Source organism: Grus americana, chromosome 1, assembly GCF_028858705.1.
Source record: "Grus americana isolate bGruAme1 chromosome 1, bGruAme1.mat, whole genome shotgun sequence".
Classification (NCBI taxonomy): Eukaryota; Metazoa; Chordata; class Aves; order Gruiformes; family Gruidae; genus Grus; species Grus americana.
In genome coordinates this window covers 138,041,866-138,068,274 of record NC_072852.1, presented here as the reverse complement: position 1 = coordinate 138,068,274, position 26,409 = coordinate 138,041,866, and the positions used below count along the sequence as shown (strand labels likewise).

Genomic DNA, 26,409 nt, shown 5'->3' with positions numbered 1-26,409 from the left:
ACCTCTAACCACCGCTAGGAAGTTAAGTGTACAAAAGTTTGCGTAACTATACTTTAATAAATCAGAGGTTAACAAGAAAGTCCATAAATTTCTATCCACAAGTTCAAATGTTCTTTCAATATTACTGCAGTCATAAAAAAACCCCCAACATCCTCTGGCATTAAAGTTCCCATCATTTAGGCCTTCTCTCTTGATGTTTGCAGTGTGTTTATCAAACTAAAAACTGTTCATAAATGAATCACAGGCTCCGACTATCAATTCAATACTTTTCCCAGTAAACACGACATCAAAAAGCCAAACTCTTTTAAACATACAAGACTATAAAGCTCTCTTTTCATTCATTATCTCTTCTGCAACTGCTCTAAATACTTCCTAGCTTAATTGATGGTCTCTAAACAATCAGTGTTTATATTCACTTTGGAGCTGCTTCAGCAGGAAGATAGTAGTTACTGTTTGTTTTCTTTCTGTGTCCTGGCTGTCACTCAGAGCCACGCTGAATGGAAACTGATTTCCATCACAGGGGCTGGCAGGAGACTCCTGTACCCACCACAGCCGTTTGATGCCCGACTCTGGTTAACACCTCACACATTAACCATGCTTCTTCACCTACATTTTACGTTCAAGCACTAGCATTTTTATTGCATTCCAGTAAACCAAACCACTTTCAGGCAACAGGAACATACAGGGTAGTAAACCTCGGCCTCAGGTCAACTACTCCTACAGCCAGGTCTCTGGGACTATCACCCAGGGAAGCAAACTGCTTGTCCCTGGGGTCTCGCAACTCCGAACTCCCCTACAAGATGGACCATGGGGGTGGTCCCACACCTCACAGGTCCTCAGGGTAAATAACCAGGAGCACTGTATTTAGTGAGACCTGGACCCGAACTCTGCTTCCCCACTCCTGGCACCATGCGGCCTCTGGAGAGCTGCATCATCTTGTCCTCCATGGCCCAGGCTCCCTGGGTGGGCCATGAGGAACAGAAAACATAACCCCAAGCTTTGAATGTACCCTATACTTCGACCCTGAATCCACAGAGCACTCACCAGGATAAGAAAAATTAATGCTGTGTAGGTGGATGACTCACTTCCACAAAGAGAAAAAGAAAGCAAGAGGGGCCCTGTATGGTGTTTTGATAGGGCGAATTTCCACAGCAGTCTAATTGTTCACTTTTCAGTGGGAACCAAGTTAAAACAAGGAGTAACAAAGAAAAAAGGTAATCTTTTTAGCCCATATGTGACAATAAATGTGGCAATCTCTAAAAAGTGTTAATGCTGCAAAACCATAAAATATTACTGTTACTAATCAGTGTGCATCATCTGTACTTACACACTCTCTCGTTACCCCAGTGTGCAGCTGACATCCCACTGAATAAATACTGCACAGAAAACTGGGGAGGACTCGCACCTTGACAAATTTCTATCAGCCCAGAAAAGACACTAAGCAGATAGGCTCCAACAGGCTCAGTGCCTGTACCATTCAGACTTTGACCTTATACCCACCCAAAGAGAGGATGGGTACGCTTCAGCCCCAGACCTGAGGAGTCATGTCATGGCTGACACCGTCAGCACAGGCACGGGAATGGTCTCTTAGCCGGGTGAGAGGCAAAGCTGCCCCGTCACTGCATGGCTGCAAGCTCCCCTCTTCCACTTCTCTGGTGCTTCCACTTATGGCCAGACCACACTTCTCCAGAGAAGGTGGATCAGGTCTTTCACACCACGTTCCCGTAACGTGCATCATTCTGTAATTTTACTTCCGTATTTGAAAACAAACAACACCTCTCCCTTCAGCAAACAACCCAAGAACTGCGATATTTAAATTCACAAAGAAAATGCGATTCACGGGAAAGCTGTGATTTCCAATATTAGGTCATGGGTAAGGTAACTTCTATATCACTGTGGAGTTACGCCTTCTCAGTTACATGATTTTCAACAACACATTTCCTAGCATTATCAAAGGAAATTCAGTGATACCAAGCTAGTATGCTGCAGTTAACGCCAGCATCCTCTCTTAGAGGAAGAAACACTTCTCATTGACCAAGAGTGATGGGTGTGCAGAATTCTTCACAAGAGCTCCCTTAATTATCTATCAACTTTACCCCTCTCAAATCAGGGGGTAAATGACAGACAGCACCAATATAGTGCCATTCCCCATGACAAATTGACATGTTTTAGAAAGCATGCAGATAAAAGTATTGATATTGCCAAAAATATGCCTACATAACAAATGTTTTCTAATGAATGCAAAAAGAAACCAAAAAGCTTCCTTCTAGGAACTGTGTTTTAATAATTCTCTTGTGAACTGAGTGAAAACATGAGGAAATAGTGATTTCAGCTGTGAGGTTTTTGTATTTTAGATAAACATTCTTGCCGTTAGGGAATTGATACCTCACAAATTCCACCCCTTAATTTATCACATTTCACACAAAAATGCATCTAATTGCAAATCGTTATTTTTGCATTTACACTACTATCATGTAGCCCACCATGACTACAGCACCTGTGAAACTCAGTGCCTGGGGAAAAACTACTGTACCGCCATCTCCTTTCTATTAATAGAGTAATTAAATACATTTACCTTCCTGTGCACTGTCATTTTATACAACCAAAGCTACATATTTCCTGCTGAAACACTACAAGAAATGTTCATACATTTTGCTTGCTTGATATGGTGGGTAATTCTCAGGAATAAAAAAAATAATTTTAAAAAATAAAGATATACTGATTTTACTTTTTGCCGGAAATTCATTTTTACCATTCATGTTTCTCTTTTTAATATTTACATTTAAACCAACACTTTCTACAGTTTGTGGTGGTTACTTTAATAACACAGTTAGCAATCAAATTTGTCAAGTTGATTAATAAAGCATTTTCATATTGATTCAGTCACCTTTTTATTTCTGATAGTCATCTTCACAGCCTATGGAAACTTAAAGCACCTCCTGTAATGATTATTACACAGAGCTTGGAAAATAAAAAAAAAAAAAAAAATACACCCAAACCCAGAAATTTCATTTATTTCCTTCATTAAGTAGAATCTGTAAGAGTAAAATTCTGCATTTCATTGCACATGCACGGCTTCTCTTTATAGTCAGTGGAACTGAGGGCCAAGTCACACCCCTATTTAATTATTCTAAAAGATCTTATTCAAACATAATTCAAAGCATATTTTTCCTCTACAACTCTATAAACCATGAAAAGAATTGTCCATTTTGGTTTTCAGGCTTTAAAAGATACCATTGACTTGACAGTGCTCGGAAAAAGTGCTCACAAAACAACTAATACTGCAACTCCAGAAAAAATGCTTTCAGACGCTCCTCGCTGTCTTTCTTACGGTTCCACTGCAAAAAAGGCTAAAACCAAATATACCTACCCAGCAACAAATACTCCTCCTGAATCTGCTTATCTAGTTCTCATCCATAAAACCTGTTACATTTAGCCCTCTTAAACTGACTGATCTCACTTAGATCACCAAGACTGGTCTCACTAAGATCTATCTAGTTTTCAAAATAATAGCTAACAACTAGAATGGGAGGAAGAAAAAATTATGGAAGTAAATATATTGAAAGTGACCCACTTGTGAGCCAGTAGGGTGTGAGCCAGCTTTGGACTTTAGGGAGTCCAAAATTAGTTCAATAAATGAGTCTCATTTTCACTTTAATATGAGCCCCTACAGGTGTTTTTCCCTTTGTTGGAGATAGTCATCAAAATGCTTATGAATGGAAAAGAACTGCTAATACTAAAAGATTGTTCAGTTGGGCTCTGCGTCAGCAGTTAGTTTCCTCCCCTTTCACTGATGCACACACAAACCTGCATATTCATATTTGCACACATTTTTTTAAAGAGTGCAAACCAGGGGACATTTGGATGCACCAAAACCATGATGCAGCCAGAATCTTCTGAGGATGCGTAGCTCAATCCTGCAAAGTATGGTTGTTGTGGGTCAACCCCAGTGGGCAGATAAACACCACACAGTCACTCGCTCACTTCCCCCATGCCAACCTCAGTGGGATGGGGGAAGAACAAAGGAAGAATAAAAACAAGAAAAGTTGAGGGTCAAGACAACACAAATGAAAATAAACAATTGTTTAATAAGTGAATGATAAGTGGAAGAAGAGGAAAGGAAACAAAACAAGTAATGTAAAAGCAATCACTCACTACCTCCCGTGGGTAGGTCAATGCCCAGCCAGCTACTGAGCAAAAGACGGCTAATTCCTTAAAGATCCCTATTTTCCCTTTTATTGCTGAGCATGACATTATATGGTATGGAATATGTCTTTGGTTAGTTCAGGTCATCTGCCTGGTTATGTCCCCCCACCCCTAATCTATTCACTGAATGAGAAACAGAGAAGATCTTGATGCTGTACAAACACTGTTCAGCAAAAGCTAGAATATTCGTGTGTTAAATGTTCTATTTCAGTCAAAATTCTAAAACATACCACTGTATGAGCTGCTGTGAAAAAAATTTACTCTATCCTAGCCAGGCCCAGAAGAAAGGTATAATTATGTGATCAAACCCAGGTTATATTGAGAAGGAAAGGAACAAAGAGGAATGTCTCCTAAGGCATAACAAACGCCGGCAAGGGGCTGGGCTGTTCTGTTTCTTTGTTTAGCAGTGGACTGTAGCTTTCTCTAAGAATTCAGGGGGACCAAAGCACCTAACCACCTCTGCAACAGTTCAGCTTGGCTACACCGTTCCCCCAAGGTTTTAAAGGCAACCAGAGCTCATGGGTCTTTCTAGAGCCATGGTGCGCATCACAAAAAACTCAGAGGGCTTAGTCTGAGACAACTTTTCTTAGTCATGAGAAAACGTAACAAAATATATGCCTGCACATTTAGGATGCGATTTTGTGACCTTAACTGCCACAGCCCATTCACAGCACTAGTAGACAGCGTACTTGTAGCGCTAACAGTACCAAAAAGTCCAACCTTTTCCCTGCAACCTCAGGATAAAAATCTGCATGTGTTCACACAGTTCACTTGTGAGGCAAGTTTGGAATTAAAAATTGGCTTAGTTTAAATGTGCAGACTTTCTAACCATAGTTATTCATGTTCAACATCAGTGACACATAGAGGACATTCACTCAGTCTCTGATAGCATCTCTAGGATTGCTGTCTAGCAAGGAGGATTAAGGAGAGTAAGCCAAACTGCTACTTCATGGAGAAGCGGCTATATTTGTAGGACTCCTGCCAAATTTCCCATCTAAAGTCTAAAAAGGCATGTTAGAAGGAGATAATCTGGAGCCATGTTTCCTTGCTAACTGTCAGGGGAAAAGCGGTTGTCACTCATCATTCTCTTCTGTAGAAGACCCTTCCCTACGAATCTTCCCCCTTCTCACCAACAGGAGAGACTTGCCCGCTTACCTTGGAGAAAAAATGAACACATCCAGCCCTCTTTTCCCCATCCTACCACCAGGACTTTTCTCCTTTGATGAAGTATCTCCTAGCTGAATCCAACAGTTGAGATATAGGAAAAACATTTCATCTGTTACCATCATGGCTATGGTGAGGAACAGACACTTAATAGAAGTTAGAGGTTATCCCATCAGGTAAAAGAGACAGAGAATAACGATGATCCAGAAGTTCTGTGCTTAAAAATACAGGGCAGAAGTGTGAAGGAGCAGGGAAATAATCCAACTAATAAATCCTCACAGGAGTTGCTACCCATAGCAGAACATTTCTGGGGGAAGCTTGAAGTACTTTGCAGCATTTCAAGGAACAAATTTCTGCTGGGAATGACATGATGGATTTGGGAAGTTAGTCTATCACTAGAGAGGAAAAAAAAAAACCACCTCTTGTTACACATTTGCCTTTTATAAATCATAAAATATTTATTCCCTGAAATTACAGATATGTTGATCCAGAATTGCCCTTACCCATCTTGCCTAGATGTCTAATAAGTTACAAAGAAATTCTCAGAGTGCCAGAGGAAAGAAAGCTTACCTTTAAATTTGTACTTTGTTGGCACTCGCAATTCCTGTCTCCACAAATATATTCCTAGGCAGCAGTGGGGGAGTCTTAACAGACTCCTATAAGAGGCAGCAAGCCAACTTGTAGTTATTTTAAAGAATGCATCAGTTGTCTAAAATTTTGCACCCTAGTACAGATCCTGTTTGTCTGAAAAGGATCCAGGCCATGTAAAAACGGTCTGCTGGACAGAGTCCAGAGTTTTACAGACTAAAAGCATATAACTTTACAACATTCCACTTCAAATCTTGCATGAAAATGCTGGTTAGCAAACTGTGATAGGTAAAGGGAGGGGAATAGCTTTTAACACTGTCAGAATATTTTGGAGCCAATTTCAGAAGAACTATAGGAAGAGCAAAAGGAAAAGGTAGCATCTGCAAAATTTTTCATACCCCACTCTTTCTGCATCCTTGCTGTGAGATTTCACTCACTGCTACACTTACAGGGAGGTATTACTGATATTTTCAGTTTACAAGGTATAGGCTTTTTGCCATCTGTTCAAAAGTCAGATAAAAAAAATATCATCTAGCTACCAGTATGGTCTATTAAGCCATTCTACAAAACCCTTCACTGGTTTTCTGATGAATAGAAAATTAAATATGAGGCTTCAGTCCTAAGAATACTTTCTTACATGTTTAGTTTTATTGCCATGAGCAGAGCTACTAACTTATGTGGGACTACACTATGTAGTAAAGTTAAGCAAGTGTGTAAGTGTTTGCAGCTTCAGAGCCTTAGATCCCTGTTCTGGTCCACATGACCTAACATAGCAAGTAATATCTACAATAAATTCAATTCCTTCTACTTCCATTTCCCCTGTTACCCATGGGAATGATGCTTCAGTGCTTTTCCAAACTATATGCAAATCTGCTACATTTTCATTAACCTTTTTTAATCGTTTAAACATTGAAACTTTGTGTGCGAGATGTGTAATTTCTTTGCACCACTTAATTCTGAGATAGAGTCCTTTAATGCTGTAGAACTGGCCAGTGAGACGAATTCATCACAAATGGCTTACGTCGCTGGTACAGGCGCGCTTACTGTAGGCTACGGCACTCCGTTACAATGGGAGTGGCAGACCAGTTTTCTCAGTGTGACCATACACGCACACAGTTGAAAAACAACAGGTAAAGCTGCTAGATTCAAGGATCCTTGTTCTGAACAGGCTGCAAGCCTTCCTTAGCCACAGCTCAAGTTTACCAAACGAAAGGGCTTTCAGCAAAGGGTGATCAAGTTCCTGGGAAAGGAGGAATCAAAGCCTGAGCAAAAAGCACATCTGCAACAGTAGGGACAAATGCTCGGGGCCCCAGACAAGGAGAGAGGCTGGTGAAGCTGTGGATGAACCAGGATAGCCATCATCGTCAAAAGAGAGGCCTCATGAGAAGCATTCGTGCCCTATTATTAACCCAGATGCGTTTGAATGGTGCATGGTAAGAGTGAAGCTGGTAGCCCACATGGTTAAGTGCCCCCACACTAAAGGCCATTTGAACTAGTTCCAGGTACATACAGCATTGTATAAGAAACTGCCAAGCTGCATCGGTCTGACATAAAACAAGGTCCCTTCAACCTCCTTTATAGAGTAGGAGTTGCAGAAACAGAACCATTTTCCTTATAGGACTGTACTTGCCCGTTTCATCATGCAGTAATTCCAACAAATTGTTTTTTAAAAAAGTTACTGCAAAGAAAGGAGGCACAAGAAGAAATACCATGGAGATAAATTACTTTATATTGGAAAAGTTAGAACTAGGCAACCTAAATAAATTTATGGTGGTCTAAAACAGAAAAGATGACAGAAAGGAAGACTCACTCATTTCAGACTCTCATAAAATGGTTATTACACTCACTTGTGTGTGCTCTGACCCCTTCTGAAAAAAGTAGTAAAATTGTTATTTTACAAAACGGAACATCAAGAGCTCTTGGGAGCAGCCCAAAGCAGCCAGGATCTTGGTCACCTGTCCAAGACATGACAGATTCAGGGTTAAGATCCCATTCTGTCAACAACTTAACATCAGTCTGTGAGAGCCTGTATCAGAGAACTGAAAACAAATCCATCTGGACTTTTGAAGCTAGCTTCTACATTTCTCCTCCATATCCCCCATTTTACTGGCTACTCTTGAGACTGAAGAGCTTTTTTATAACAAAATTGTAATCAAAATTAATCAATCCTGCAAAAAAGTGTGTTTTGACCAACTGATGTTTTTTATCAAAAACAATTAATGAAAAAAATAATAAATAAAACACATGAACCAGAAATACCTCATTTTCCTTTGATACTTGAGTAGAATGAACCTACTCAGAATACAACATTGAGTGTCATGCTCACAGGGTTTAGCCAAGATTTGTCTGTACCACATGCAAACCTAGGCTGCACATCTTACAGCAGCTTCACCAAGTGTCAAGTGTGGCTATTTGCATTTCTGAGTAAGCTGCTGAGACGTTCTTCATGTGTGAGCTACAAAGCCCACAGTGGCTTCTAATGCCACCCCATGACATCAAGAATAAATGTGATAGACCTGGGTCTCTCTTTCTCCTAACACAGGCTGGTGATCTAACCGGTGGGACATTTGCCATTTCAGAGTTTGTTACTTCTTGTGCTTTGTACAGAGGCTCCATCCTTATTTAAACTGGCACGCACTCTCTTGACTCTCCAATGCATAACCATACATATTTCCAAATAAAGAACTGCTCTATCAGAAAATTCTCTAGTAGCAGGGGCAGAGGAGGGAGTTCCTGTGCTCTGAATGCTGTAAATTTGGCACATTCTGATGCTTCCGAGACAGCACTTTCTGGCTTGCACAACTGTTGAAATGCAAGTCAGAACTGAGACATGGGAACTCCACAATGTCATCACGTCCACACTGCCAGTCTTCTCAGATCTGCTTTCTGAAGAGCCTTCAAACACTTTGTACAGTTCATTTGCCAATGGTTTAGTACACAGTGCTTCACCACTTCCCTTGGAAGACTATTGCACATAAATGTTACTCATAAACCAGAGAGGAATTTATAATTGGATACAGATATCTTCCAAAAATTGTTACACACACATATATATGTAATTTCTGTGTATTGATCAGTGCAGTTTGAGTGCTTCTGTAATATTTATTAAACATCCTTTGCTATACATGCTGGTATGAAACACTGTAAACAATTCCTCTTCTTCATGCCTTTGAAATTCTTTCAGACAGTTGTATTCTTTATAGCCACCATTTTGAATATGAGGCAGATAAACACTGTACTGGAAAAGCTACACCATACTGAAAAAGGAAGTCTTGATCCTATTGTTTCAGTTTATTAGCTTGCAACTCAATTTTAGAGCAACATATATGGTGAAGAATATCTATTGAAGCAGAAAGAGATGTTTTGTCTTTTGTATGGGAAGGCAGAAGAATGAACACTCTCATGTTCTGCAAGATGCATGAACAGTGGGGTGCGGCGCAGCAGTATCTGACACCTGAAGAGTCACAAGGAAAGTGTATTTATGATTGCAATTGTTTATTAGATTGGAACTATACCTATCATACGTTGGGGGGAAGGAAACATGATTTAGAAAAAACAACAGTCTTAACATTAAATCTGCTGTTATACAAGTCTCCTGCACCTGGGATCATAGGAAACAATAGAAAAAACTGCCCTCAGCTCTTAAATCTATTTGTTACTGTTCATGAGTTTTGATAACACAGAGAAATTTCATTATGCACCTGCAGCTTTTAAAAATGAGGACAATTTCACTTTCCATGGACTAATGTGTTAATTCATGTGTTCAGAGGATTGAAATCTTGTGGTGCCATGAACACAGGGCTCTCTGCTCCCAGTAGTTCAGAAATTATCCATTTCTTCGTAGGAACTGCAGGCAGACTAATATTACTACTTTGAAAATACTGATCGTTCAGAGAAGGGAAGTCATAGCTGTGCCTGATGTACCACCAGAAAGAATCCTCCAACGGAATTAGACCGTATGATTTCATGGGCACGGAAGAAAAAGTCTTGAGAACAGTCTTTCCTGGTTGGGAAGGTGTAACATTGTCACCTTCCTAGCACTGCCTTCAACAGATACAACCCAGTTCACCCTATACTAAAAAAAACAAATTGTGGCTTGAACATAAGACCTAAGAATCAGCTGTAAATGATAAAACTGACTTCCTCGGAGTCTGGCCATACCAAACAACTATGGTAAAAGATTGCGATTAATTTGCATGAACTTTGTTTTTTTAAAAAATCCAAAGTAAACACAAATCTGATTAAGTGCTTGTACAAACATCTCAGTATCTAGCTGCTGTCTCCACCTATTCCTAATTCAGGAAGCCCAAATGAATGCAAGTGCCAGAAGCCTATGGAGGTTCCTAACTTCACACAGAGCTTTTAAGGCTATTGGAAGCCTATTTTGATTTAAGTCTCAGATTTCCCTCTGTCTCATCTCCTAAGTGTTTGCAACCTCCACATGGGAGGAAAGAGTACTTGATCCAGCACTTTAGGATTTTTTTTTAGTCAACATCCGCATAATGTAAAACATGTGAAGAATTATATTCATAAGGCCCACAAGCCAGGGTACCTTCTTCTCTCACCAGAAGACCACAAAGTCCGGATTCTTGCACCATCTTTCTCCCAGTGGCACAGATGCTACAGGAGGGAATAAGAAATCCTGATTCACAGATATGCCATCTCATTGCCATAGTACTGCCTTTCTGGGAGATATTGAACACAGACTATGACCCCCTTAGTCAGGGAAAAGTCACCTCCACATGTCTTCCATTTCCTGGGCAAGATGGTCATATGAAAGGTAGGCCAAACCAAACAAATCTCTAGTTGTGCCTAAAAAAAAAACCAATGAGCTTTGCTCAGCTCTTGGGAGAATAGTTAGTAGCAACTACTCTTGGAAGAAAGTCCCAAGTCAACGAAACTATCCACCAGCACTCAAGAACATGTCCCCTGAACTCCAGAGGAGGGCAGCCCATCATCCCCTGCAGGGGGATGTTGTAGGTCTTGTTCTGAGGTACTGATTATGAAAGGCACAGCAGTCAAAGCTTAACATCATGTTTCACACACCTAGAAGTCGAGCAAAACCTAATTCATAACACACATAACTTTCTCAATCTAGTGTTTAATGACTTCAGTGAGGAAAAATACTGAGGCCCAGCTCTTTAGAAAGTACAGGTTGCTTTTTGTTGAATATTGGTACCATATCGGTGTATTACTGGACAAGAGAATTTTGTCACGTTTCATTAGATTTTTACTTTGACATCTATCTGCACAATATGAAACCATGAAAAACCACTGACACAGTCCTGATCTAGGAGAATTATTGAACCTTGCTCAGAAGAATGTCATCTTTCAAACAATTTTTAGGTTTAGATTTAGCTTGTCCAAGCATTTTAAAGAGGATTTTCCTCTAGGCAAAATGTTAAAAGCTGTTTTTGTATAGACATATGGCTATACAGTTGCCTACAATTACTGAATGTTTTAGTAGCATGGTTCAATTTAATTTTTGCAATATATTTTTAGATGCAGAACTTCTAAATCTCAGAAGTGAGAGTCAGATAGTGATGCTGCCTATGAATATAAAATGCAATATGCTTCTGTCACAAAAGACAGTAATTGAAAGTCATAGTAATGATTGCCATCACAAAACAAGAATTTTCCAACAGTTACACATTGGTTGCCTGAGACAAAATTCCCTTCCAGTGTGCTCAGACTGAGGATTGGATTAAGTCAGAGACCCCTGTGGAAAACAGTAACTTCCCAACAGGAATGAGCAGAATGCATTATGGCATGCCTTTTGCAAGATGGAGTCCCCAGTCATCAACCACATAGCCTTACCCAGAAAGCTGTCAAGTTCACAGTGGCCATCTCATCACTTAGGCTAAATACTGATCTGAAAATCAGTTCTGAAGAACACTCCCCTAACCACGGTAAGGAGGAGGGGAGCGCATTCAGCTTCTGCTGCTGAAAGATGACTGTGAACAGCGTGGCAGAAGCAGTTTGTTCTGCTAACAAATATCACTGCTGCAAGTCCTTTGCACCCTCCAATTCACAAACAAGTGAATAGATGGACTGGTTCAAGTGGTTGCTTGGGATAGTAAAAAAAGGTTTTCTGCTAATAAAGATATTCACCCATCTTTTAAAATTGATAATATCAACTAATTTTAGGAAGGTCAGCAGTTCAGTGTTTGCCATTTTATGACCTAGACACTGACAATTATGTCAACCATCATTTAGGAATTCAGTTTACCCAATCTCACGAAACAATTGACCTCAGAAACGCTAACTCATAAGAATGAGGTTAGAGGAAGTATCAAGTAAAAGAAATTAATCTCACTTCTATTTCCCTGTTGTTCTTTTTCTATTTTTACATTCTCTTTCTCTTGGATCATTGACTTCAATTTGGGACCTGACTGATCGAACGCTATGCCTTGTATTCTCATAGTGAGCTTAATGGATCTAGCACTATTGAGTACAGCATTGATCAACAGTAATCAATGACTCAGCACTGCTACATAAACATGGGAGATGTACTAATTCATTGCCCATAGCACATCAATAACACATTTTGCACAACAAACCAAACACTACACTTTGCTCTCCGACGAGAAGCTTATCATGTAACTCTGCAGCCTACCTTCTACTTAGATACAGTGCTTGTGCGAACAGTCTCCTCTCCTGCACTAACACAAGGGAGTTTTTAACTTCCCCACATTTATTTGCAGTAGTTACACTCTTGCTTGCTTTACGTCTACAGAGATGGTGCTGTTCTGGGGGTTTTTTATGACTACGTCACAAACTATACAGTGAGAGGAAAAGGTATGTATATTATAGAGTAAATGGCAATGGTTTCACACGTGTAACTATTCCCACTTACTTCAGCCATGATTTTATTAGGTTTTGCATTCATTCATGTAATCTCTGTATTTGTTGTGACTAAATGCTAATGTTAAAATGGGAGTCTTGCCAATAACTCTTGAGACTAATAACTGGATAGAAGCTAAAAGTAAAGTAGCCATTCAGAGTTCCCAAATTCCAAAGCAATGAGTCCATAGTGTTAGAATGAGTGAAGAGGACAGCAGTGGGCATCCACTGTCTCGTACACTGTAGACATAATACCAGCTTGAGGCTGAGCCTGTTCTTCCCTCGAGATAAGGGCCACCCAAGAGGCACCAGAGAGTCTCACTCTGCTGATCTACTAGCACCTGGTTAGAGTATGGGAACTGGGGGCGTAAGGTGGAGATAAAGGGCAGATGCGGGCCCAGCTCAGGCACTGCTACAGCACTGGGACTTGGCCATGAGACATGCTGAGGTCTGAAATTGGGAGGGAAACATTTCCAGATTCCATGCTAGGGACACAGCCAAAGTCATGGGAAGCAATCACACATGTGTAGGTCTGAGGTCCATGCAGCGCCGTTTCCCTGCTCACAGGGAGGGTCAACTATACTTAGATCATCCCCAACAGGTATTTGCTCAGTCTGTGGAAACACCTCCAAAGACAGATGTGACAGCTTCTTTGGGAAACCAGTTCCAGTGCCTAAATACCATTGTAGCTGTAGAGTTCTTCCTAAAATCTAACCAAAGCCACCATCACTGCAAATTGCTTTTTGTTTAGTTGCTGTCATATTTATAACCATGTCTGTGTATCACAGCACAGTTTATTCTCTTTTCTAGACAGTAATTCACCAAGCTGATTTTGTGCAAGTAGCACATTGATAGCAAAACCAATGAGGTGCCCCGTTGTAGCAGCTGCTGCCAGCTCTGGCGTGTTCACCTTTTGCTCTCATATGAAGGCAGCAGTGGGAGCTCAGCTCCTCCTTGCTCCTCTGGGTGAAGGCAGCTGGATAGAACATTAGTTCATAAGAGTCCTTGTACAGGACACTCTGGGAATCCAGGTTTTCAATAAAGCACACTCAGTTCCTGCAATCTATGTCATGTTTTCTTGTTACAATTTTTTCTTTGCTTTCCATTAGTCTTTCTCCAGTTTGTTTGTATATTTCTCAAAGTATCATGTATAAAACTGGATGAAAAATTTAGACTGGGGGCTTATCACAGTGGAACAGGGCAACATAATTACCTCTCATCCTCTTGTATACAATACCTTCAGTAATGATTGCCAGAATGGCTTTCGCATTTTAACATTTTGTCACATTGGTGACTGGCGTTCATTTTCTAATTTGCCATAGCCCACAGATACTCCTGCTGACTGAATTATCTCCCATTTTCTATAAATTATGTTTTCTTCTGACTGTAGCAACTCATGCTTCTTTTGGTTTCTTTATACCTTCTTGATTTCAGACCAGCTTGCCAGCTAGTCAAACTACTTTCAAATTTAGTTCTAGCTCCCTCAGTCTGGGTGATGTACTGGAAACTTGGCAGATGATACCGCCTCCATCAATTAAACTTTTCAGTTTTCTAAGCCCTTTCTAGAGAGAGAACTTTCTATTTTAATTTTTATCATATTACAGCAATTCTGCATACCCCAAAACTTTAAAGTGTCTGGGTGAATAAAGGCCCATTCAGCTGACAGTTCTGCTCAACTGTAATCTTCCATTTTCTCCTCATGTTTTGTTTCTTTAGTTCTCATGTGACATAAACAAAATGTTCAAACTGAACTCTTCATGGAGCAGAAATATAAGAACTAAAACCTTCAAGGCATGTTAGGTTAACCTCCAAAATTAAAATGCAAGCTAACAACTGTAAGTCATTTCACTGAGTTCAATTTCATTAATCTAAACCAAAACAATCCTGTTGTGCATTCCAGCAATGTGAAATGGTACACATTAGAATCAAGATGTTAGGTCTCCAAAAAATCAACGCACCTACAGGGTATTGCTGAAAAGTTGCTGAGATAAACAGCTAAATTTATTTCAAAATCCAGGTAACCTTGCCGTTCAAGAGAGCGCTGTAGACTCTATACAGTGATATCAAAACAGATCTGAATTTTTCTTATAAGTGTTTGTTCCATTTCATGCCATGAATATGATGAGATTCTAGAATGAAGGATACAGAGACTTCACCATTTTGTTTTCTAACATCAAATGCATTTCTCTCTTCTCATCATTGTTGCCTGACACACGGCTGCATGCCAGTTTCACTGCAATCTTTTCTTCTGTACATGATTCCTTCCAAACCATTAAAAAACACACTAAAATATGAACTATTGGTGAGTCTAGACATGAACTTGTCAGTTTTCTCTTCCGTATATATCATATATGTCATCCCATAGGACATACATTTTACTAACGCAATTTAAGGTTTATTTGGTAAACGAATCATACATGCTGGTTGAGTCCGGTGATTTACATCATGTAAAAGCCGAACATCTCAAGCAACACATGTGCAATAAAAGCAAACAGATGTTTGCAGTCTGAGCACTGCGCTAATGGTGGTGGTATGGCAATGTATCAAAGGCAAAACACAACATAGCCAGAATTGCCCACTGGAGCGTTAAGCACAGCTGCATAACTTTGAACCCACAACCAATAGGATATCCCAAACCACCCTGGGGTACATTGCCATACTTAAGGTAATAATTCATAATTAACTGCCAATACCTAAACTCCTCAGCTAAAACAGGGTGGAATTTCTTGTGAAGGAGACGACAAAGATATAAAAGGTAGTAAAACAACTGCTCATTTTACAGAATTAACATAGCAGGAACACTACCGTTGTTTCATACATAGTGAAATTAAATGTGCCCAAAAAAATCCACCTCAGGAGACCTGATCTGAGGTTTTATGAGGAATTTTCCAGGCTAGGCAGCTACAAAACAGAAGTGTTAGAAACTCAGCAGCAGGAGCACATGCACCACTGGAGGAGCGTGGCAGACAAGTCGTGACACTTCCAAGCTGATACCCTGAGTAATCCAGTTCATTACCAACAAGAGTGCTCTCAGCCCGTTGGAATGACTGGAACTATGTGTGAGCTGTCAAAAATGGCATTTTGTTCATACCACTGAATGCGAACGTCACCAAATCCTAAATGAAGCTGAACGTAGTATAACAATATCTAACAAAAGCAACTGCTTTTTTATTTTTATGCCATCTCCCAAGATCTGACATCCAGGGGACCGATATCAAAATTGCCGCTGAGTGAAGTGACCAAAGGAAAAAAAGAAAGTGCAACTTAACATCCGCCCCTCAAAGGAGTTTTACAAAAACCTGTAAAACGAAGATGTTGATTTGTTCAAGAAAAATCCTATGGGTGTTAACTGATTTACCTAAAAGCAAATACCAGTTGTTCCAGCCTCTGTGCACACAATCACATGAGAATAGTAACTTTTTACTAAAAGAATTCAGTAGAGAATTTAGGCGCATATGAAATGGAACATGTGTTACAATCCCAGATATAGATACATTGGGAAACATGCATCTGCTTATGTACAGACTTTTGGCCTCAAGAATGTTCTTAAATATCTTGCTGAACATATAATACATTTAACATGAAAAAAATTAAAGTGCGGAACCACACAAAATTTGCCAAGAAGTGTTTATGCATTCCCTTAATTACTTGCTACACCATCAAAAACTAGATTTAATATTAAATCACTTTCTTTAGTGAAAGAAAAAAAAAACCAACCGCCAAAACAGCAGGGAAATATATTCTAAGCAGCTGGTAAACTGAGATCCTAACACATGTTGCGTATTTTCAATACCTTCTTGTATGAGTCTCAAAGCAGCGTGTATTCCAAAACTGACTCTGATCAATAGTTTTGAAATATAACTTGGAATTAACACAGAAACAAATAAATTCAAAAGATAAGCTTTCATAAATAAGACTACTTGCAAGACAACACAGGACTAGAGAATTTTGGGGGCTGAATTTTCAGCCCAGTAGTTTTCTGAACTTTTCAGACTAAATAAACATACAAGGCATGATAAAACTGCAATGTCACATCTTCATCACAGACCTTCATCCTTTACATTTCTTAACCCTTTTTAATTAAAATACTTGCATTTTTCCTGTCTTAAACAATTACATTGCACATTCGTGCGTAAATATACAGACGTTGTAGACTTTATTTTCTAATCCAGGGCACGGTTTAAGTCCTCTGACCTGAGAAAAGGGGCCTTCCTAAACCATTCCTCGGCTTTACGCTCTCCAGCTTTTTGTCTCCTTCATTTCCACGACTCTTAAGCACACATGCTCACAGGAGCTGTAATGCAATGCTAGGCTAGAGGCTTCTAGCAGGGAACACAACGTCTCATTTTTAGGTTGTGGTTGCAGACTGCGACCATCATAACTAGATCCTCAAACCCAGTGGCGCAGCAGAGCCAAGCGAGGCACTGTGGAATGAGGACAGCAGCTGGACTAGAAAGCACAGCTCAGATTTGGAATGATATTTTTAATTTTAAACTCCAGATACATTTACCCGTGGGTGGAACAGGAGGGATATACAAGTTAAAAACCAAAATCAATCAATAGACACTTTTTGTGGATCATATGATCTCTGGATAGCAGCATTAGGCAGATGAACTGGGCAAACCAATTAAGATGGCTTGCCTGTGCTTCCTGTACTTCCTTATCATTCGTCTGCAAAGCAAAGATTTAACCTCCTGCAGTACAACGAATGCTACAGAAGAAGTGCTCTCACCCCACTCTCTGGACGCCCATCTCCCTCTTGCGTTATTCTTAAAGTCCTTGCTTAGAGTTCTGCAACTGCAGATGGCAATTTTCAATTAGGCATTTGCTTCAGGGGAAATAAGGAATTTCCCAAGGTCACTTAAGGGCAATGAAATCACACATGCCATATAAAATGCTTACACTACAAAATGATAGCATAATGGAATGGTAAAGCCTTTAACAAAACCCTAAAGGGAGCATGCAACTAGTACAGCATGTTCTTTTATTATTTCAAGCTCTCCCGTTACACCTTTGAAAGCCTAGGTTTTGGGGGTTTTTTTAACTGAATAAGTGAAAAGATACCAGAAAAAAAAAAACCATGATGTGCCCAACTGCCTCTTGCCAATGTGTAAGAGCACCCAGCTTCAAATTATATGCAAATCAGAAAAGGAATGTAAGTATGAGATGATGGCTCTAAGTCAAGCAAACTTTTACAAAAAAAAAAAAACCAACCACAACTTTGTACGATGAGCAGGGTACTAATGTGAAAAACACTGAAGACCTTTAGCATGTTCTTTCATTAAAAAAAAAAAAGTGATACTATACACTAAATACATCAAGCACTCTCTTATTTAAAAGTGACAAATGAGCCATAGTTCTCGTGAATTAACCCACCAGTAATACGACAGGGAGGCAAAAGATAATTTTGGTTCAAGTAATCAAGGCTTTTGCCATACCTATAAATAATTTGGTGCTTCTCATCTCTGGCACACAAACAAAAATTCCAATTCAAGCATGCATTAAACTTCAGACTGTCAAATTCAAGTATTTCTGTTTCACTTCAGTCTTGTCTCAGTTACACAACTAAAGCTGGTACCACAGGTGTATGCGCTGGCTTGCTGCGCTCAGTGCCTTTGCCTGGGTTCAGCACACTCATTTCCAAAATATACAATCCAACACAATACCATTACCGCACCCTGAACACACCGCCGTCATTAAAACTGATATAAAAGAATCCTTGAATGAATGAAAAAATAATCTTTAAACAGGGTCAGAATGAATGTTAACTCTTTTTTCTTTAATCAGTGAATGAAACACGTCATCTGTAAACACAGATCAGAGACCAGTGCCTAGGGTAGGAGGCTGGTTTGCAGGAACTGACAGGAGAAGGGTCATTTTAACTTTAAACTTCAGATACATTTACCCAAGGGTGGAACAAGAGGGGCATACAAGTTAAAAAATGACTTGTATCCAGCCATAGCTACTGGATTTTCTTGTGATTTGGGATAATACAGAAGGTCTACCCTGTACTTTAAATTGCTTCATCGACTTTGCAATTCTTTTCTCACTGTAAACAAGGATAAAATTTCCCTGGGATATATCTTCCAGCCATATATCCTGATCTGAAAAGAATTTGCTTTTTGGGCATCCAGGCCAATGGAAACTCATGCAACACCACAGACACAGCACCAAGCAGAGGTAAAAATCCCAGGGCAGACACTGGTTTTAGGCAGGTCGCACTGTGATGCTGCAGGCTCTGCAGCCACACCATTACACGTGCTGTGGGTGGCAGAGGTGGGCACAAGGCACATACTGTGGCCGAAAGGGATGAGACCTCACACCGCCCCTTGTCTCCTTGGAAGAGTCACAACCACAAAGCTCGCCTGGGGCGGGCTGCAGCCAGGACCAGCCCTGCACTAACGTGGTCACACAGATGGCTGCTCAGATCCTGGGGCACATGTCAACCCAGAATATACTGTGCAGGTTTTGAACGAGGTTTCTACCTCACTTTGTGCTGGGACATCGAAAGACCATTATGATTGCAGCATAGCTAGACATTAAACTAATGGGGGCAATGCAGTTTACCGGAGAAACTCGAGAAAAGGTGATTTAAAAGCATGTTTCCCTGGAGTCTTCTCCTGTCCTTTAAATTCACACTTTGATTACTAACACCCCTGCTAAAAGTCTGTCCTCTGTGCTCCCCCTCAATTCACAAGAATAAAGGTTATTTGCAAAACCACCAGGATGAGGAGTGAGACAAGGGAAAGTTATGGTTCTGGTCCATCAACCCTACTTTCTTTGCTGTGGTGACTTCCACCAAGACCAAAGATGTCTCATGTCAATGAGCCCATTAGCTTCAGCGCTGAAGTAGCGTTTAGGAACTTGCTATCTACTTTGCAATGTTGATGCTCCTATAAAGTTCTCTATTGAAAATACTATGGCTATTCTGTGTCATTCCCATTAATACCTCACCAAACATTCAAAGTCAGGAGTTCAGAAAAGTCTTACATATAAATGAATGAGAATCTGTGTCAATACAAGTGAATTTTAATTCTGTTAGTTCCTTATTCTGAATGAATTTTAACCAGGTAATACCATATTACTAATTTTGAGTAGACATTCATTCATAAAAATTAGAATTACTTAGATGGAAGAGGGTTTTTAAATAATAATCGTCTTCATTGTAAGCTTCTAAACCCTTAGGCATAGGAACATGTTTTGATTTCCCACTTTGACTCCTAGGAAAGATGTAGCTACATCTCCCGTAACTAGTGCATTCACATGCATGTGCACACATAAATATGAATAACCATGAAAATAATTGAAAAGCAATCATATGTCTATCAGTTGCTAAGATCAGAAAAGCAAAATCATTCTGAAAATAAACTCCACCTGTTTCTGACTAGTTCTCTGCACTTCATTTTTGTCTTAGAAGGTACTCAGAGAAATCAATTGAAAGCATTTTTCCATTCCTATTTTTATACCATAACTGCATAAAACTTGAATGAACTGTCCTGAAGAACTGCACAGCAGTATTCTTCCAACTAGAAAGCTGTTTGAAGTAAGTTTTCAACTTTATTTTTCTTTATGTCCTGACTAAATTCTTCAAAGAACAATCTCTCTCTAGCTCTGTAAGGATTTTACCCTGTGCCTGTTGTAAAGGTTATCAGACTATGCAAATACTTCCTAAGAAACACATATCCTTGTTTTGAACTGGGGTAATCCCTATTGTAGAAGAACAAGTTTTGCTTACATTTCCTAGAACAGTACCTGCAGTTTATTTTTTAACTCACTGAAAAATCTTTATTACTGCAGGAACTCCCTGTATTCCAACAAACACATTCCAGCTATGCTGACTAGCTGCATTCATACACATCAAAATTAAGTACACCGAAACCCCGCGAATGCTAAAGGAGTGCACCTTTTACAAAATGTACATTTTAAGGTGAAAAAGAAACCGAGGATTTCTTTTCCCAGACACGCTAGCATCCTAACGTTGTGCGTTAGCAGAGCTCCAGCCAGCTAACCGCAGCATCTCAGCCTTATTTCCAGTCTCGGCTCACATCTGTGTTCCATCAGAGATAAGAAAGTTTGAGAATCTCTCCAGCAAAAAGAAGGTGCATCCGAATTAGAAGCACATGGAATGTCAGATAAGTTAAAGTAATTGTTCACACAGATGCTGCTGGTCACAAGAAGCGCGGTTTTGCTTTGCAGCCCTTCTACAACACGCAAGCCATTTTAGGAGGCAACAACAGTTGTAAGAACAAGCCTCGCTCCGACTCTCTCCGCACTCTAACGCTGCCACCCTCCAGCTGCGACGATCCCCCTGACATACCTGCTTCTCCATTTTTTCGCCCTGAGAGTTTTTCTTCTTTTTTTTTTTTTTTGTTCCTCCTCCTTCCTGAAGTTGAAGAAGAGAGGGGGACGGTCCCTCCCGGGCGTGCGCTGCCGGTGCCGGAGCCGGGGGCTGCGCTCTGTCCGGGCTCCACGCAGGGCAGCCCGCCCGGCTGTGGGTGTGGGCTCCCTCCGCGCTCCTCGCTCCGCGCCCCTCTCGCAGGCAGCCCCGCAGCCCTGCCGAGCTCGTTTGAATCTAACAGGTTTCCTTATATAGGTAAACACAAATTGCATTCCTGGCGAAAGAGGCTAACTGGCAGTACGCTTAACTTAGTTAACTCCACCGATACCAAATGGGTCTGAGTGCCTGAAGTTTGCTAGCACAGCACTGTGAAGTGTCTCCAGAGGGGAGAACGCTTTCCTTGCAGCAGCTTAGCACCTATGAAACTATTCCATTACTTAAACCCATAATAATACCGAGTACAATGTTAGCGTTACATTAAACACTTGACATTATTTACAGAACACCCTCCTTATCCTACGTTTTACCCCAAGAAAAGTACACGAGATGACAAAGGTATGTGCGTGCACATCTAATAGTGTTAAAATAATTCCAACCCCATCAGAATTTTCATATAAAGACTACCATGTGAAAAGGTTAGGAAACGAGGATTGCAATACTGATATCAATGGAAAGAAGCAGTATAAGAAAAGCTTGTTTTGCTCTTTTCCAGTTCCTTTTCTATACAATGTAATAGTTAAGCTTCTGGTGATAGATCTGTCTTTGTCAGAGAGGTGTGATTGCAATATATTAACAGACACACCTCTATCTAAACAGAGAAATACAGACATAGAGGGAGTACCTAGAACAAGCATATACTGTACTCTGCAGACCAGTGACACATGGATTTCATGTATTTTTTTAATCCTCTTGCCTGCTCACTACTCACTAAACCCCTTCTGCAAACAAAACTTATATATCTTGAAGGACTTCAGCAAGCAATTAATTCATTATAGGAAAAATCATGCAATATGTTTCTCTTTATTCAGACAAGATTCACCTGTTCATTATGGCCCTTCTACAAGCTACAACATTGTCAATGTGCAAGGGGGGATAGACAGAAAAAAGCACGAGGAAAGGAAAAAAAGAAGGAATAAAACAAATGATGGAGGAAACCAAAATAAAAAATGAGTGAAAATGAGAAAAGTTAAAAGTTTTGACCAAATAATGGGAGGCTGATGTTTTTTAAGAAGTACACTGAACTCCAAAACATATAATTTTTTTTCATTCTTTGCCCCGGATGTATTGCCTGTAACTCAAAACAGACAAGAGACATAAATTTGGTTTCCTGGTGACCTATGGAGGATTAGAAACAACAGACTACCACCCAAAAGCTGGGAATTATCATTATCCAATGGACTACAGCTTTTCTTATCCCCATGTAATATATGACTTAAAGATCATCAAATAATATACTGCGCAGAAAAGCTATTCCTAATGACCATTCCTAATGGTTTCAATACTTTAGTTATAATTTTCCTCTTCCCCTGAGGCATAAACATTCAACCTCATGATACTGCAGAAGCTTGGCTTAGAAGTTGAGAAAAATGAAAAACAATACCAATAAAAGTTGTAAGACACTCAATAAATATATCTAAAATAGTCTTTCTGTACAATATATAGGGAATCAGGAATATGTGGCCGGGGGCTTGGTGTAATGGTCTTCATGGGACTCTTTCAGGACACATAAGTCACTTGTGCCTTCACTGCATAAGAAGAGTGTGTTGGCTTTATCAAGTTCATGCTCCTGTGACAAAGTATTTGTGCTGGGCTACACAGCGGTGTATTCCCTTATCACCAGTGAGCTTGTGACCAGTTCCTGAACAAGTATCAGTTCTTTCATGTGAAGCAAACCAATTAAAATCCATCAGATTCCCAAAACTGCAACAACAAAGGAAGTTTAAAAGGGCTGTTAGGCTAAAATAGATGTTACTTCAAGTACGGCTGACTTTCTGTCCTTAGGCTAGCACTTTTTCTGTTAGCCAGCCCACAGCCCACAATAAACATGACATTCATTTATCCAAAACCACTCCCTCAATTAAGGATTTTCTCATCACTTCTTCAATGCTTGTACATGCACTTTATTTCCCCTAGTTTTATGCCAAAAATTCAACTAGCTGTCATATTCTACACCTGACATACCCCCTTTACATCCATCCCTTGAACCAAACATCGTACTGTGAGTCAGTCATGGGATTTAGGGTTGTATAGCCAGGCATGAAATACCATGCTTTAGTTGCTGGCCCCCAAACCGTGATTTCATTGGCTTGCTGGCACACACATGAGAAGTTTCCCCAAGTCCTGTATGTGCTACCTATGCAAGAGAGAATCCCTTTACTTAAAAAAGTCTTGTAGTAAAATAATCATTTTTTCCTCAAATATAAATCAGGAAGAAATTCATCTATACTTTCCCTGCATGCCTCTGCTAAAGTGTTAACAACAATTAATTATGGTAATAGACATCACAGATATTTTTTATTTGTGTGAAGGTGGGTCGGTTTTTTTTTTTAAGTATATAATCCCAAAGCAATCCAGTTAATTCTTGAACCTGGCAGTAACCTAGACTTACTTTCATTCACGTTACTGTCGCGCATGCACTATCTGCAAGTAATGCCAAGATAACATTAATTACCCTGTAATCATTCTCTCCTGTTCTCCAGGAAGAGGTCTAGTAGGTTTGAGCCTGCATTCAGAGTTGGGGTATATAGGAAAAGCTCTGAGCAGACCTCTGAAAGATGTTATTTTTAATGTTAGGAATTAAAAGATTCATTAGAAGTGAATGCAAGTTATGACAGTGTGTTATTTTCGTTGTTACAGTGCTCCAAGCTGTTTCCAGCAAAAGCTCAGCATTAACTAGACGCTCTCATTCCATGTGTCAGTAGTTTGTTTCCTGTGCACGATTCATACAAACGGTTTATGGAGGTTTGTTTAGTTGCTGCCATTTCGATAGTAACTATTTGTAAGTCCAATGACCTTTGTCCAGCAGAGCCGAGAACCACAGTCCCAGGCAGAACCTCGGTGACTGATCAACGTGTTAGTGTTTCTCTTTACTTCCAGATGCACGCCTCACTAGCCGTAATTTCTTCCATCTCAAAAGACAGATTATAAGAAATATTTTCTCTTATTAAAAGACTGATGGATTTTCCTTCTCCCATTTCTGCCCATTTTTTAAATACACAGTCCTGTCACTGTTTATGTTGCTGTACCAGAAATGGAAACCTAGTGTAAATTTCCACGGTGAATTTTGATTGAATGGAATAGATAAGTGCAGTACACCAAGAAATATATTTCCTATATATACATTTCCATAATATATATTTCTTATATATTAAACAAATAACACCAGTCCCTAATCCTACCATGCGTGTCTAAATATCTGCTTTGAATATTTTTTCTCTGTTAAAAGCTCAGGGTGGAACACAGTATATTCAGTCTCCTTTTACTCCAATTCTTACTTGATAATAAGGTTTTCTTCTGAAGTTCTTTGTAGGCTGAAATTGTCCACACTTGAGTGACTCAATAAACTGGCTAAATTTAGCCAAGTAAGTTTAAAGCAACAGAGATCTCTCGAGTTTCATTGCACAGCACTGCTGCCCCACAGTTTCCAGAATTAAAGCTGTTAATGCATTCTTGAAGTTCTAATTTTTTCCATGCAATGGCAACACTTCCTTTCACTTTGATTTGGACAAGATTTCATACCTATCTTAGTATCTGCATCTTTATATCTTCAGTTTCCCTTAGAGATGTGCATCGCTGAACATCCCACAATGCATGCTCTGTTCTTGTGGGGTGCAACAAGATCATTCATTCAATCGTTCATTGTTTGTTCTCAGCCACATTACCCAGTCCTCAAATCAAGTAACGAGCTCGGCTAGAATGACAGCAGTGAGTACCTTACAAATAAGGTAGATTCAGTTCTAACAGCCTTTGTTTAACATATAAGTCTCCTCAAAGATGTGCAATGGCCTATTGCATCTCTCTTTCCATGTCAAAAGATCTGTTAGCTTAAAAACCTAAAACCCCAAATACATTACTATTTCCAAGTCCACAAGTGTTATTTCTGCACTGCCATTAAAATATTTTATACACGCAGAATGCTAACTTTGCATTGTAAGATATTGTAGCAATCTACACAGACACACATTAACGCTCAGACTTTTGGTTTAACACCTGAAAATGCTACGAACAAAATGCCCTGGTGTAGAGTACAGCTTTCTCTGAGCAAGCTGACTGCTGCGGAAACCCAGCTGACTGGGTCTGGCTGGGACGGGGTTAACTTTCTTCACAGAAGCCAGGATGGTGCTGTGTTTTCACTTTGTGGCTAAAACTGTGTTGATAACGTACTAAAGTTTGGCTATTACTGAACAGTGCTTGCACCACCTCAATGTGCAAGGCTGCCTTTTTTCCTGCTCTGCCCCACTCCAGCGCGTAGGATGGGAGTGGGCAAGAAACTGGGAGGGGATGCTGCCAGGACAGCTGACCCAAACTGGCCAAAGGGATGCTCCATACCACATAATGCCATGCTCTGCAATAAAAACCAAGATAGAGTAAGAAGAAGGGGGTTGGCTTCCCAGGTGACCATTGTTACTGGGCATTGATCTGCCTTGGAGGGTGGTAACTGTCACTTTGTTGTGCTTCCCCCCTCTTTCACCTATCATAGAATCATAAAATTGTTTTGGTTGAAAAGACCTTTAAGATCATCAAGTCCAACCATTAACCTGGCACTGCCAAGTCCACCACTAAACCATGTCCCCAAGCACCACATCTACACATCTTTTAAACACCTCCAGAGATGGTGACTCCACCACTTCCCTGGGCAGCCTGTTCCAGCACTTGACAACCCTTTCGGTGAAGAAATTTTTCCTAAAATCCAATCTAAACCTCCCCTGGCACAACTTGAGGCTATCGCTTGTTACTTGGGAGAAGAGACCAACACCCACCTGGCTACAACCTCCTTTCAGGTAGCTGTAGAGAGCAATAAGGTCTCCCCTCAGCCTCCTTTTCTCCAGGCTAAACAACCCCAGTTCCCTCAGCCGCTCCTCACAGGACTTGTGCTCTAGACCCTTCACCAGCTCTGTTGCCCTTCTCTGGACATGCTCCAGCACCTCAATGTCCTTCTTGTAGTGAGGGGCCCAAAACTGAACACAGCACTCGAGGTGCGGCCTCACCAGTGCCGAGTACAGGGGGACGATCACTTCCCTAGTCCTGCTGGCCACACCATTCCTGATACA

At 40.3% G+C, this 26,409-nt stretch overlaps 1 protein-coding gene across 1 annotated transcript in view; it reads right to left on the bottom strand.

The window, feature by feature from the left end:
* Window positions 1-21,254, bottom strand: part of MID1 (midline 1) — a 272,856-nt gene extending 251,602 nt beyond the window's left edge. The window contains exon 1 of the mRNA XM_054846079.1: window positions 21,119-21,254. The gene's annotated coding sequence lies outside the window, so the exon portion shown is untranslated. The remainder of the gene's footprint in view (window positions 1-21,118) is intronic.
* Window positions 21,255-26,409: the final 5,155 nt, after the last annotated feature.